Source organism: Sinocyclocheilus rhinocerous, unplaced genomic scaffold, assembly GCF_001515625.1.
Source record: "Sinocyclocheilus rhinocerous isolate Xijiao unplaced genomic scaffold, SAMN03320098_v1.1 scaffold1006, whole genome shotgun sequence".
Taxonomy (NCBI): Eukaryota; Metazoa; Chordata; class Actinopteri; order Cypriniformes; family Cyprinidae; genus Sinocyclocheilus; species Sinocyclocheilus rhinocerous.
Genome location: NW_015630418.1, coordinates 379,827 through 390,220, shown reverse-complemented (window position 1 = coordinate 390,220; position 10,394 = coordinate 379,827). Strand labels below are relative to the sequence as shown.

At 34.7% G+C, this 10,394-nt stretch overlaps 1 protein-coding gene across 1 annotated transcript in view; it reads left to right on the top strand.

Moving 5' to 3' along the window:
• LOC107740360 (CD276 antigen-like) overlaps window positions 1-10,394 on the top strand; it is a 94,893-nt gene that overhangs the window by 32,383 nt on the left and 52,116 nt on the right. The window lies entirely within an intron of this gene.

The following is a 10,394-nucleotide window of genomic DNA, read 5'->3' as shown; positions in this document are numbered from 1 at the left end:
TTCTGAGGAACTACATTGTTTGGTGGAAGAATACTGTTTTTAGTAATATCATTACACTTTATTTGCTCTGTTTTATTTTGTGAAACCTTGCTACGTATATGGAATAACCGTTTTATAAAAGCAATAAGCCCCGTGAAGCCGTGGTTTACAGTGAATTTATAACAGCTAAAGGGGTTTCTCCGCTTCGCACCTAACAACGCCCCTTAGCTGTTATAAAATCACTGTAAACCATGGCTTCTTGGGGATTACTGCTTTATTTTATTTCAATTAATATTTATTTTATTTCAAGTAACTTTTTTATGGATTTAATTTTAGTTTCAGTTATTTTAGTACATCAAGTTAAACTAAAATAAAATGAGAAATATTGATACAACTTGTTTCTTGAAATATAGTTTTTTTTAAAAATATGTATTTATATTTTAATTTCAATTAATGTTTATTTTATTTCAAGTACAAACATGTTTTTTTTTAACTATAATAATCCTGGACCCAACCAAAAGATTATTATAGTTTTTTTTTCTTTCTGTTGATCTAAACATGAAAATTGTCATCTCAACTTCACAACTTTTTTTCTGTCTTTCACAAAAAGGCATTATTCAGTAGAATGGTCTCTTCCATTGGGCGAAGGTCAGTAACGTTCACTCTTCCTCACACGATCTATCGTAGGGCTTTATAAATCCCCACTGCTGCGATACTTAAAGTGCTCCTCTCTATGAAAAAGAGCAGCGTGAACATTCCGCTAAATATCTTCTTTCGTGTTCCACGCAAAGGCAGCGCTCATTTCTGCGTGCACTTTCCCTCTAAAATCCTCAATGTTTTTACAATCGGAAGTCAATTAAAATCTCCGCCGTGATGGCTTCGTGGACTTCCCTCATCTATTTCTCATCGCCGAACCCAAACAGTGAGAAAATAATAAATGGTTCAATTATGGTCCAATAGGCATTGCCGTCATTGTTAAATGAGAAAGTGGATGATTGCTTCTTTGAAATGGGAACGGTCCTTCTGTGCTTAGATGAAGACCTAACACTGCATGCTAACACGTGTCTGTTCAGAGGATATTTAATGTATAATGTACAATTCCAGTGAGATTTCACAGTACGTTCTGACGGATGAAGGTCAGGTTATGCAGCAAACACCTGTGCTGTGGACCTCAGCCGTCCGTGGATCATCTTTATCCTTTACTTGTTAGTAAACAAGCGTCAGAATCCGTGTACGAGCCGAGGGATCACGCCGACCTTATTTGATATGAAAATGCATTTGTTTACAGCAGCTGCTGTATGCTCAACAACTTTGGTAATTAATATTGACCTAGCCGAGTTTGCTTGTTTTTCTACAGCAAACAAGCGCAAAACCAGGATTCGCTTTGAAACAAAACGCGCCGCATTTACAAGCGGTCAGATTTAGATCAGAAACACTTCGGCAGACAGATGCATTTCTGTAACTATTTATTGCAAAACCTGAAGAGTGTTTAAAGCATCCGCCGTTTGAAATGAAATGGAAAACAGGCCTTTTGGTGACATTAGATGACACATCATTAAAATAAAAAGTAAATATGAAATTATTTCTTTATTTAATAGCTATTGCACGGTAAAACTGTGCTGCCATATGCAGTCATTCGTGGGAAAAAAACATACGCAGAGTTATTGAATAAAAGAAAAGTCCTTTGTATCTCAATAGGAGCTCAGAACGTCTTTCTAAGTGAGACATTTAGGACTTTCTATAACCGAAGAGAGGAAAATCTGTTTAGTATTCAAAAGAAGACGAGACTCCAGCAAGCCCGTTAAAATGTCACACTTCTCTCCAAATTCCCAATGAAAAATTACAAAGTAATGCAGACGTGCCCCGAAATGAATGAGAGAGGTGGAGAGAGAGAGAGAGGAGTGGAAACAGACGTCTGTGAAGGTTGAGAAAGAGAAAACGAAGTGTCTGGATGCGTTCTGAGGTCAGAGAAACTTCATCTCAATCTCAATTAGCCACAATGTAATTCATCAATTAGCTTCTGTCTGTCATTCACTTCTGCTGCTCGTTTGAGACACGGAGGGCTTGTGGAGATGTTTATTCGATGCAGAAGTAAACATGCTTTTGTATGCTGTGTAAGTAAACGCATTAATGCCAGTTTCATGCATTTAAACATCAAACATTTGCGTAAAAACTGATGATCATGTTGTCCCGCATTATTTGAGAATGCTTTCATGGAAATATATCTGACTGTCTGTGAGGAGTTCACATGGTCAGTGCTCGTATTTAATTAGTGGTCTAGAATGTACATACGTTCATTTTGATATTAAATTTTTTTTGATATTTTTAATTTTTTTTATTTAATTTTAATAATTAATTTATATATTTTTTTATAAAAAAGCAAATATAAACATATGCAAATATTAAAATGTAATGAAAATAATCCCATTTAAATTATTACAGTTACTATGAAAATGTAAAATATTTTATATTATTTGTAATTAAAAAATTTAAATAAATACCAATGTCTTGGTGTAAAACATAAATAATAAATAAATAAATAAATAAATAAACAAACACATAAAGTAAAAGACAAAAGTAAAAAAAAAGGGAAAAAAGTAATGTGGCTTTCCACTCATCAGTCTCAAAAAAGGGCAATTCTGATAGAAATTCCATATTATTAAGTTATATATTGTAACATTTTTACAATAAAATTATATAACATTTTATTATTTATTAAAATAATTTTATTGAGATTTCCCATGTATTTTTAGACCCCACTGTATGGATAGACTGTGTTTTTAATCATAATTAATTTTAACATTAAGCTTTATTGATGACACACCGATTAACTAGAACGATGAAATATTGTCGACCTCTGGTCAGTATATACAGCTGCTGACAGACGTGGCTCAAAGCTTCTCTCTGTTTCCCTCGCATCATTTCCTCCGGCACGACTGCGCTGTCGTTTCTGATCACAGCAACAGTAAGATCTGAGCTCTGCACGAACTCACCGTTACGTGAGGATGCTTCTCAGTTAATCTGCAGCTATCGACCTTGAGCTCGTGTAAGAAAGAGCTGCGAACTCTGAGAGAAAACAAGAAGACTTCCAGACGGAGAGAGCGAATGATGAGCGGACCTCTGACTCCAGCGGCAGGAGCTAAAGAGTGAACACAGGAGACGAGCACTTCTCGGGTTTTCTGGCTGATTCCTCGCTTTCTTTCAGAATCAGAATCAGAAAGAGCTTTATTGCCAAGTGCGTTCACACACACAAGGATTTTGTCTTGATGTTAGGAGCTTCTGGTACAGCAGTTACTTTTCTAACTTCTGATGTCTCTGTCAGCACAATGGCCTCGCTTTAAAAGTCCTTCCATGTGTCAGCAGCTCAGAGAACGCAGGCGTGTGTGTGTGTGTGTGTGTGTGTGTGTGTGTTACATCATCACTGTCCGTCTCTCTTTGCTGCCACAGCATTCTGGGTAAAAGCTGTGAGAGAGATATAGAAAGAGACAGAGAGAAGGAGAGAAAAGTGCGAGCAGTTGGGAGGGAGCGGGAGCAGAAACTCGGATGCTTAGAAACGTAGCCATGGTGATTTTGCAGTGAATAATGTAGCCATGGCGATGTTGCCGTGGCGACTGTCTAGCACTGATGAACTGCTGCTGATGTCACGACAGAAATGGTTATGGGATGTTGCAGCGAAAATCCTCATCTTATTCCGCGATCCAGTTTAACTGATCTAGCGCTGTGCCAGCAAGTCATTAGATGAGTTAGATGTGCGCACATTTTGAATGCACTGAAAAAAAAATATTTTTTTCTATTTCTATTCTTTTTTTTTCTTTATTTCTAAATTTCTATTTTTTTTTCAGAAATTTCTAGTAAATTTACAATTATAAAAGAAATGGCAAATAACACTTAATTAATGCAAAATGTTGACAATTTATTTATAAGTAATGTAATGTATGTAAAATTAAGATATTTGATTATAATAATATTTTCAGATGTTCAGTAATTTTCAATGGATTATCTTTTAAACAATTTTCACTCAGAAATTGCTAATAATAATAATAATAATAATAATAAATATTATTATGGATTTTCTTTTAAACAATTTTCACTCAGAAATGGCTAATAATAATAATAATAATAATAATAATAATAATTAATATTATTATGGATTTTCTTTTAAACAATTTTCACTCAGAAATGGCTAATAATAATAATAATAATAATAATAATAATAATTAATATTATTATGGATTTTCTTTTAAACAATTTTCACTCAGAAATTGCTAGTTCATTTCACAAATAATTACAAAGACATGGCAAGTAACATGTTGAATTAAACATGAAATTTCCAAGTAGAAAAAAATAAAATAGTATTTTCTTGCATGATGAATGTTTTGTTTGGTGAAAAAGCAATGCATAATAAACATGCATTATTAATAATCAAACAAATATTCTGATCATACATTTGAAATCTAAAGCATCTTCCTCAGAGACTACAACTTTATTTTCACTGTAAAAATGATTTTCGTGGATGTAAATAATACAAAGATTACTGGAGCATGTTTTACAAGAACATACTTTCAGTTTTTCTTCTTCAAAATGTTTAATTCAGTGTGATATTTACCGTTTCTTTGTAATTATTTGCTAAATTTACTAGCTATTTTTATTTACTATTGCTGAGTGAACATTGTTTCTACAGCATTCTCATTTCAATGTATTTTTCTCAAATTTCACAGAAATTGACAGTTTTATTCTCTTAAACGGGTGGGATGGCTACTGTATTTACAGTAGCGTTTTTTTCCATATTGAGATTTTTCACATGCATTCGATTCACAATTTAGATTATATCATACTTTCTATTACAAGCATGCTTTCGGTCTTAATTCATGCCTTATTCACAAAACTATTAAAAGCAGGCAATATCATATTTTTATTAAAAACTATTTTTGTGATTTTTTTTTTTTTAGGGGTTGGCGTTTTAGTGTAGAGATGAAATGATGGAGAGCATTATTACTGCACATACATCCAGATGCACATTTACAGTGTGTGCATAATTATTAGACAAGTTGATATTCAGATCACATATTTTTTTCCCAAGCACATTTTACCAATTCCAAACCACATCAATCTTAATAAGTACTATTAATTGTGTATTTAATCATTTAGAAGTGATATATGATTGTCTATGAAGGTTTGGAATTGGTAAAATGTGCTTGGAAAAAAATATGATCAGAATATCAATTTGCCTAATAATTATGCATGCACTGTAGTATCTGAAAAGAAGCGATCCAGGACCTCTGGCATGCAGAACCAGCTTTACAGTAAAACTGCATGTAAATTGCATTTAGCACCGCATTTTATTTATTTATTTTTTTTGGTGTGTTTGCATTGTTTTGCATAATTGGAGTGCTAAAACAGTGCAGACGGTGAAAATAAACATTGGATGCAATTCATTGGTGGTGAATTTCCCCCTCTGCGTCAGCCTTTTCATTCTCTTTTATTATTTTTTTTATTTCCTATCTTTCTCCTCCTGCTGTTTTTCATCTCTTCCTTTCAATCTATATTTTACTTTCTCACACACACACACACACACGCGCACACACACACACTAAACCCATGGCTCATATTTACGTATTTATGCTCGGCTTGATAACCCTTCAATATTTCACTCTAGTGTTAGTGGAAAGATTACATCACTGTGTTTCTCTCTGCATTATCATCTGGTCCTCCTCTTGTCCCAGCAAACATTGCTACCTGACAGAGCCGGGTCGAGCTCACAGTAGCCTAAAGAGTCAAGTAAGCAGGCAGAAAGAAAATGAGAGAGCGAAACAGAGAGTGAGAGAGAATGATAGTGGCAAGAATGAAACACTTTATTAGTCCTTGTCTCCTTCTCTTCCTCACCGGTCTAATTTGAATGTAATTAGCACATGCATTGGTAGGAGAAACAGCAATCTAAATGAGAGTGTTGCTCAATCTTGCTTCTTGATGGAGCCTGTATTCATTACTGTCGCAGACGCAAACAGCACTTTTCACAGTGAACACCAGCCTGATTGGTCTGGTCTCGAGATCACGCTGCTAAACAGCCCAAACACACAGAGACACACAGGCTAGTTCAACACCAAAAAACCTTATGCCAACGCTGGATCCGTGTGTTAAACCTGGTGGTTAGGGATGTTACGGTATTATCAATATCGTGATATCGCGATAGCAAAACTGTCTTGATATTATCGTGGTCACATGATGATATGAAACGATAGTTTTTAGAATATATTTAAACTGGAATCTACTTGCTGCATGAACTGCCACAGACTTCTACAAAGGATTGCGGTTCTTGAAACAAAGTTACAGTAAGCTAGTGTGCCATTTCGAACACAGCCTATAACTCACACTATAGTACTCACACTAGTACTCTAGTAATCTTATGGGTACATTAGTATTCTAGTACTCGCACAAGTACTCTAGTACCCACACTAGTACACTGGTACTCTAGTACTTAGACAAGTACACTAGAACTCTAGTACTTACACAAGTACACTAGAACTCTAGTACTTACACTAGTACACTGGTACTCACTCTAGTACTCTAGAACTCACACTAGTAATCCAGTACTCACATGAGTGCACTAGAACACTAGTACCCACAATCATACACTAGTGCTCCAGCGAGTGTGGCAGTGTCTTCAGCTGTGAGTAGTGTTTTCTCACCAGCCTTTAATTCTTGACTTTCTGAGTGGAGTGTGTAATAATTCCCATAACAAACGGCAGTGCCAAAACATATTGTACCTCTCATTAGTTTAGCAGTTTGGCTGCTAATGGGACTCGTGTCATTGGTAAAGGTGAACGGCAAGTAATAGTTGTATAATCAGTATATAATTGTAAGCGATCAATTGTTGGTAAAGGAGTCGTTCTCATTCAAGCACATAGCATGGCGGTCATTTCACTCGTCGTGGGTCTTCTTTCTGAAAACACGCTTTTACTTGAGCTTAGATTTTGTTTCCTGTCAGGGAAATATTAAAAATATGTTATTCTCATATAACACGTTTTTTTTTTGTATTGTTATTTAGTGTTATTGTGAACATCAGTTGAGTGTGTGTGTGTGTGTGTGTGTGTGTTAAATCCTGTTTGGAGTCATCTGCCTCAGCTCAGCGATATAAAATCATAAAAAAAATTTTATTTACTATTGCTGAGTGAACATTGTTTCTACAGCATTCTCATTTCAATGTATTTTTCTCAAATTTCACAGAAATTGACAGTTTTATTCTCTTAAACGGGTGGGATGGCTACTGTATTTACAGTAGCGTTTTTTTCCATATTGAGATTTTTCACATGCATTCGATTCACAATTTAGATTATATCATACTTTCTATTACAAGCATGCTTTCGGTCTTAATTCATGCCTTATTCACAAAACTATTAAAAGCAGGCAATATCATATTTTATTAAAAACTATTTTTGTGATTTTTTTTTTTTTTTAGGGGTTGACGTTTTAGTGTAGAGATGAAATGATGGAGAGCATTATTACTGCACATACATCCAGATGCACATTTACAGTGTGTGCATAATTATTAGACAAGTTGATATTCAGATCATATATTTTTTTATTAAAATTGTTATATCATGCATTCTATTATTTTATAATATAGAATCTGCTTTCTGTACTGTGTGAGAGTTGGAGAAGCTCCAGAGAGCAGCAGAAAGGCATTGGTGTACTGATAGCTGAGGTCATTGTAGCTCAACGCAGCATGTTCAATAATCCCGTTGAACTTTCCACTGTTGTGTCGCTGTCTATCATAAGTATGAAATACAGAAAGAAGGGACACTTTGAAGTTGACCCAGATGTGTTTGAAATCTGGAGCTCTTAGGCTCTGCTTTAATCCCTTAAATGGTGTGGTCTGTTCTTTAATCTGACTCCAGGCTGCTGTATTTAACACTGGTCAGGCACACACTCAATATTAAGCTGTCTGATGGGCTGCACATTAGTGCGGGTGATTTCTGACCCCTCCGGTCATGGGAACCGCCTCTAGCCTATCTAACCCCTCCTGACTGTTTTACCCTATCACACCACTTATGTTTTTTCTCGTATTAACAGTGTGTTTAATCTCCACACTCTCCTTATGTGTCTTCTGCTAACTGTATAAACAAATTCTGACAGTGATTCGTTGATCAGTGCTGTTTGAGTGAATTCACAGCTGACACTTGATTCTGACATTCACACGTCACAGTTATGACACTTTATGCCGATCAACAAAGAGTCACAATGAGAGTAGGTTGCATTTAACAGCATTGCTGACAGTAAGTGGCTTCAATTCCTCACTGGAAATAAATACATGCATGCATACAGTACATAATAATAAACATAATAATACAAATATAGACTTTTTGTTTTCTGTTTGTAATGTCTGCAACAAATGCAATAGAAAAATAATTGTTTTTAAACAGGTTCTTACAAACACTGGGATAAGAAAAGTACTTTAACGCCCCCCCCAAAAAAATCACAGGCTTAGTATGGCATTTTTAATCTTTTTTATTTTTTAAATTTCTATCCTTTTATTGCACTTATTTATTTGTATTTATCATTTAAATATATTTCCATATTTATTTTACCTAGTTAAATAGGTGCTGCTAGTACTCCACTAGTACACTAGTACTCACATTAGTATTCTAGTACTCACACTAGTACACACATACCAGTATTCACACGAGTACTCTTGTACTCACAGAAGTACACTAGAATTCACACTAGTACTCTAGTTCTCACACAAATGCACTTGGTATCCCACTAGTTCACTAGTATTACTAGTACTAGCACTCTAGTACTCACATGATTATGCTAGTACTCTAGTACTCCCACTAGTACTCACAGTGGTATCTTTTTTTTTTTTTTAACTTTCTGTCATTTTATTGCACTCATTTATTTGTATTTATCATTTAAATATATTTCCATATTTATTTTACCTAGTTAAATAGGTGCTGCTAGTACTCCACCAGTACACTAGTACTCACATTAGTATTCTAGTACTCACACAATTCATGTTAATTCTCACACTAGTAGTCTAATACTCATACTAGTACTCCCACCTGTACTCTAGTACTCCCACCACTAGTGCTAGTAAATTCACACTAGTAAATTCTGTCAAAAATGCACACATATAAGCATATATTTCCCCAGAAAATAAGCCTGAATATCTTCTGCTATTTTTTTCTTCTCCAGTAAATGTGTCTGGTTTTAAGGATGTTCAGATATTTTTACTGGAAAATACAAGAAAAAAAAAAAAAGATCTGCAGTGTCTAATACGAAGAGAGATCCTGGATTTATTTCTAAAGTTTGATGTGCTAGTCCGTACTTTTTCCTTGCGAACCGGTAAAGACTTCCTGCCTGTGTTTCATAAATATCTTTCAAGCCCATCTCATCTCATGGCCGTAGCATATCGTCTCTGTCTGTGTTGTGGTTCGTGATGATCTATCTCTGTTTACTCGTGAGCCGCTCTCATCTGGCTCGTGTGAGCAGGAATTGCGTTGCATCACTCTTTTACAGCGAGGCAGGCGCTGCAATCCCAGATCTGCTCGCTGTCGAGGGTGTTTTGTAAAGCCATTAAAGATTCACATCTGCTCCCTTCACGCGCTCATCTCACAGACTATCTGCTGCTGTAGTAAACACACACAGAGAGAGAAAGAGAGAGAGATCGGCTGCAAAAATGCTCTCTGTATGGAGGACCAAGTGTAGAAAAAATAAAATGCATGCAAATAAATGATTCAGTAAGGCAAATCTACTTTATTTTCTGTAGAATTGTGGCAGATTTGTAAGATTATGCAGTATTAAATTGGGTGAAACTTTACAATAAAAAATCATTCATTCGTTCATTCTTTATTTTTTTGCTCTCTGTTCTCGTCCTGTACATAGTGCTGGAATTTTACTGTAAATTTATGCAAATATAACAGTAAAATTCTGGAATATTTTTTTACACTTATCTATTTACATGTTTTTAGCATTTTAATATTTATTTTAATATTTAATATCCATTTATTAAGCATACTTTTCACTAATTTATTTATTTCTCTCATATAGTTCTCATTTGTTTATTTCTTCATTACACGTGATAATAAAAATGAATTATTTGATCAGTCAACCAATACATTAAACTTATTATCCCCTCATTATAAAAACACAGAAATTAATACTAATTTTATACTGATTTAATACTAACTACTTTATATACGGATCCATTAGTATATTAATAAAAATATATAAATGCAATACTAAATTGGGTGAAACATTAAAATTAAGCTTTTTTTCTTTTGAGTGGATTGTAAATAAGTAAATGATTATATAAATAAATAACGTGCTGTTTGTCTTGATCTGAGCTAGTTAAAGACGGAGGTCTGGAGGGGAAGGTGGTGATGTTGGCCATTAGGTTTAATTGATGGTTGAGAGAG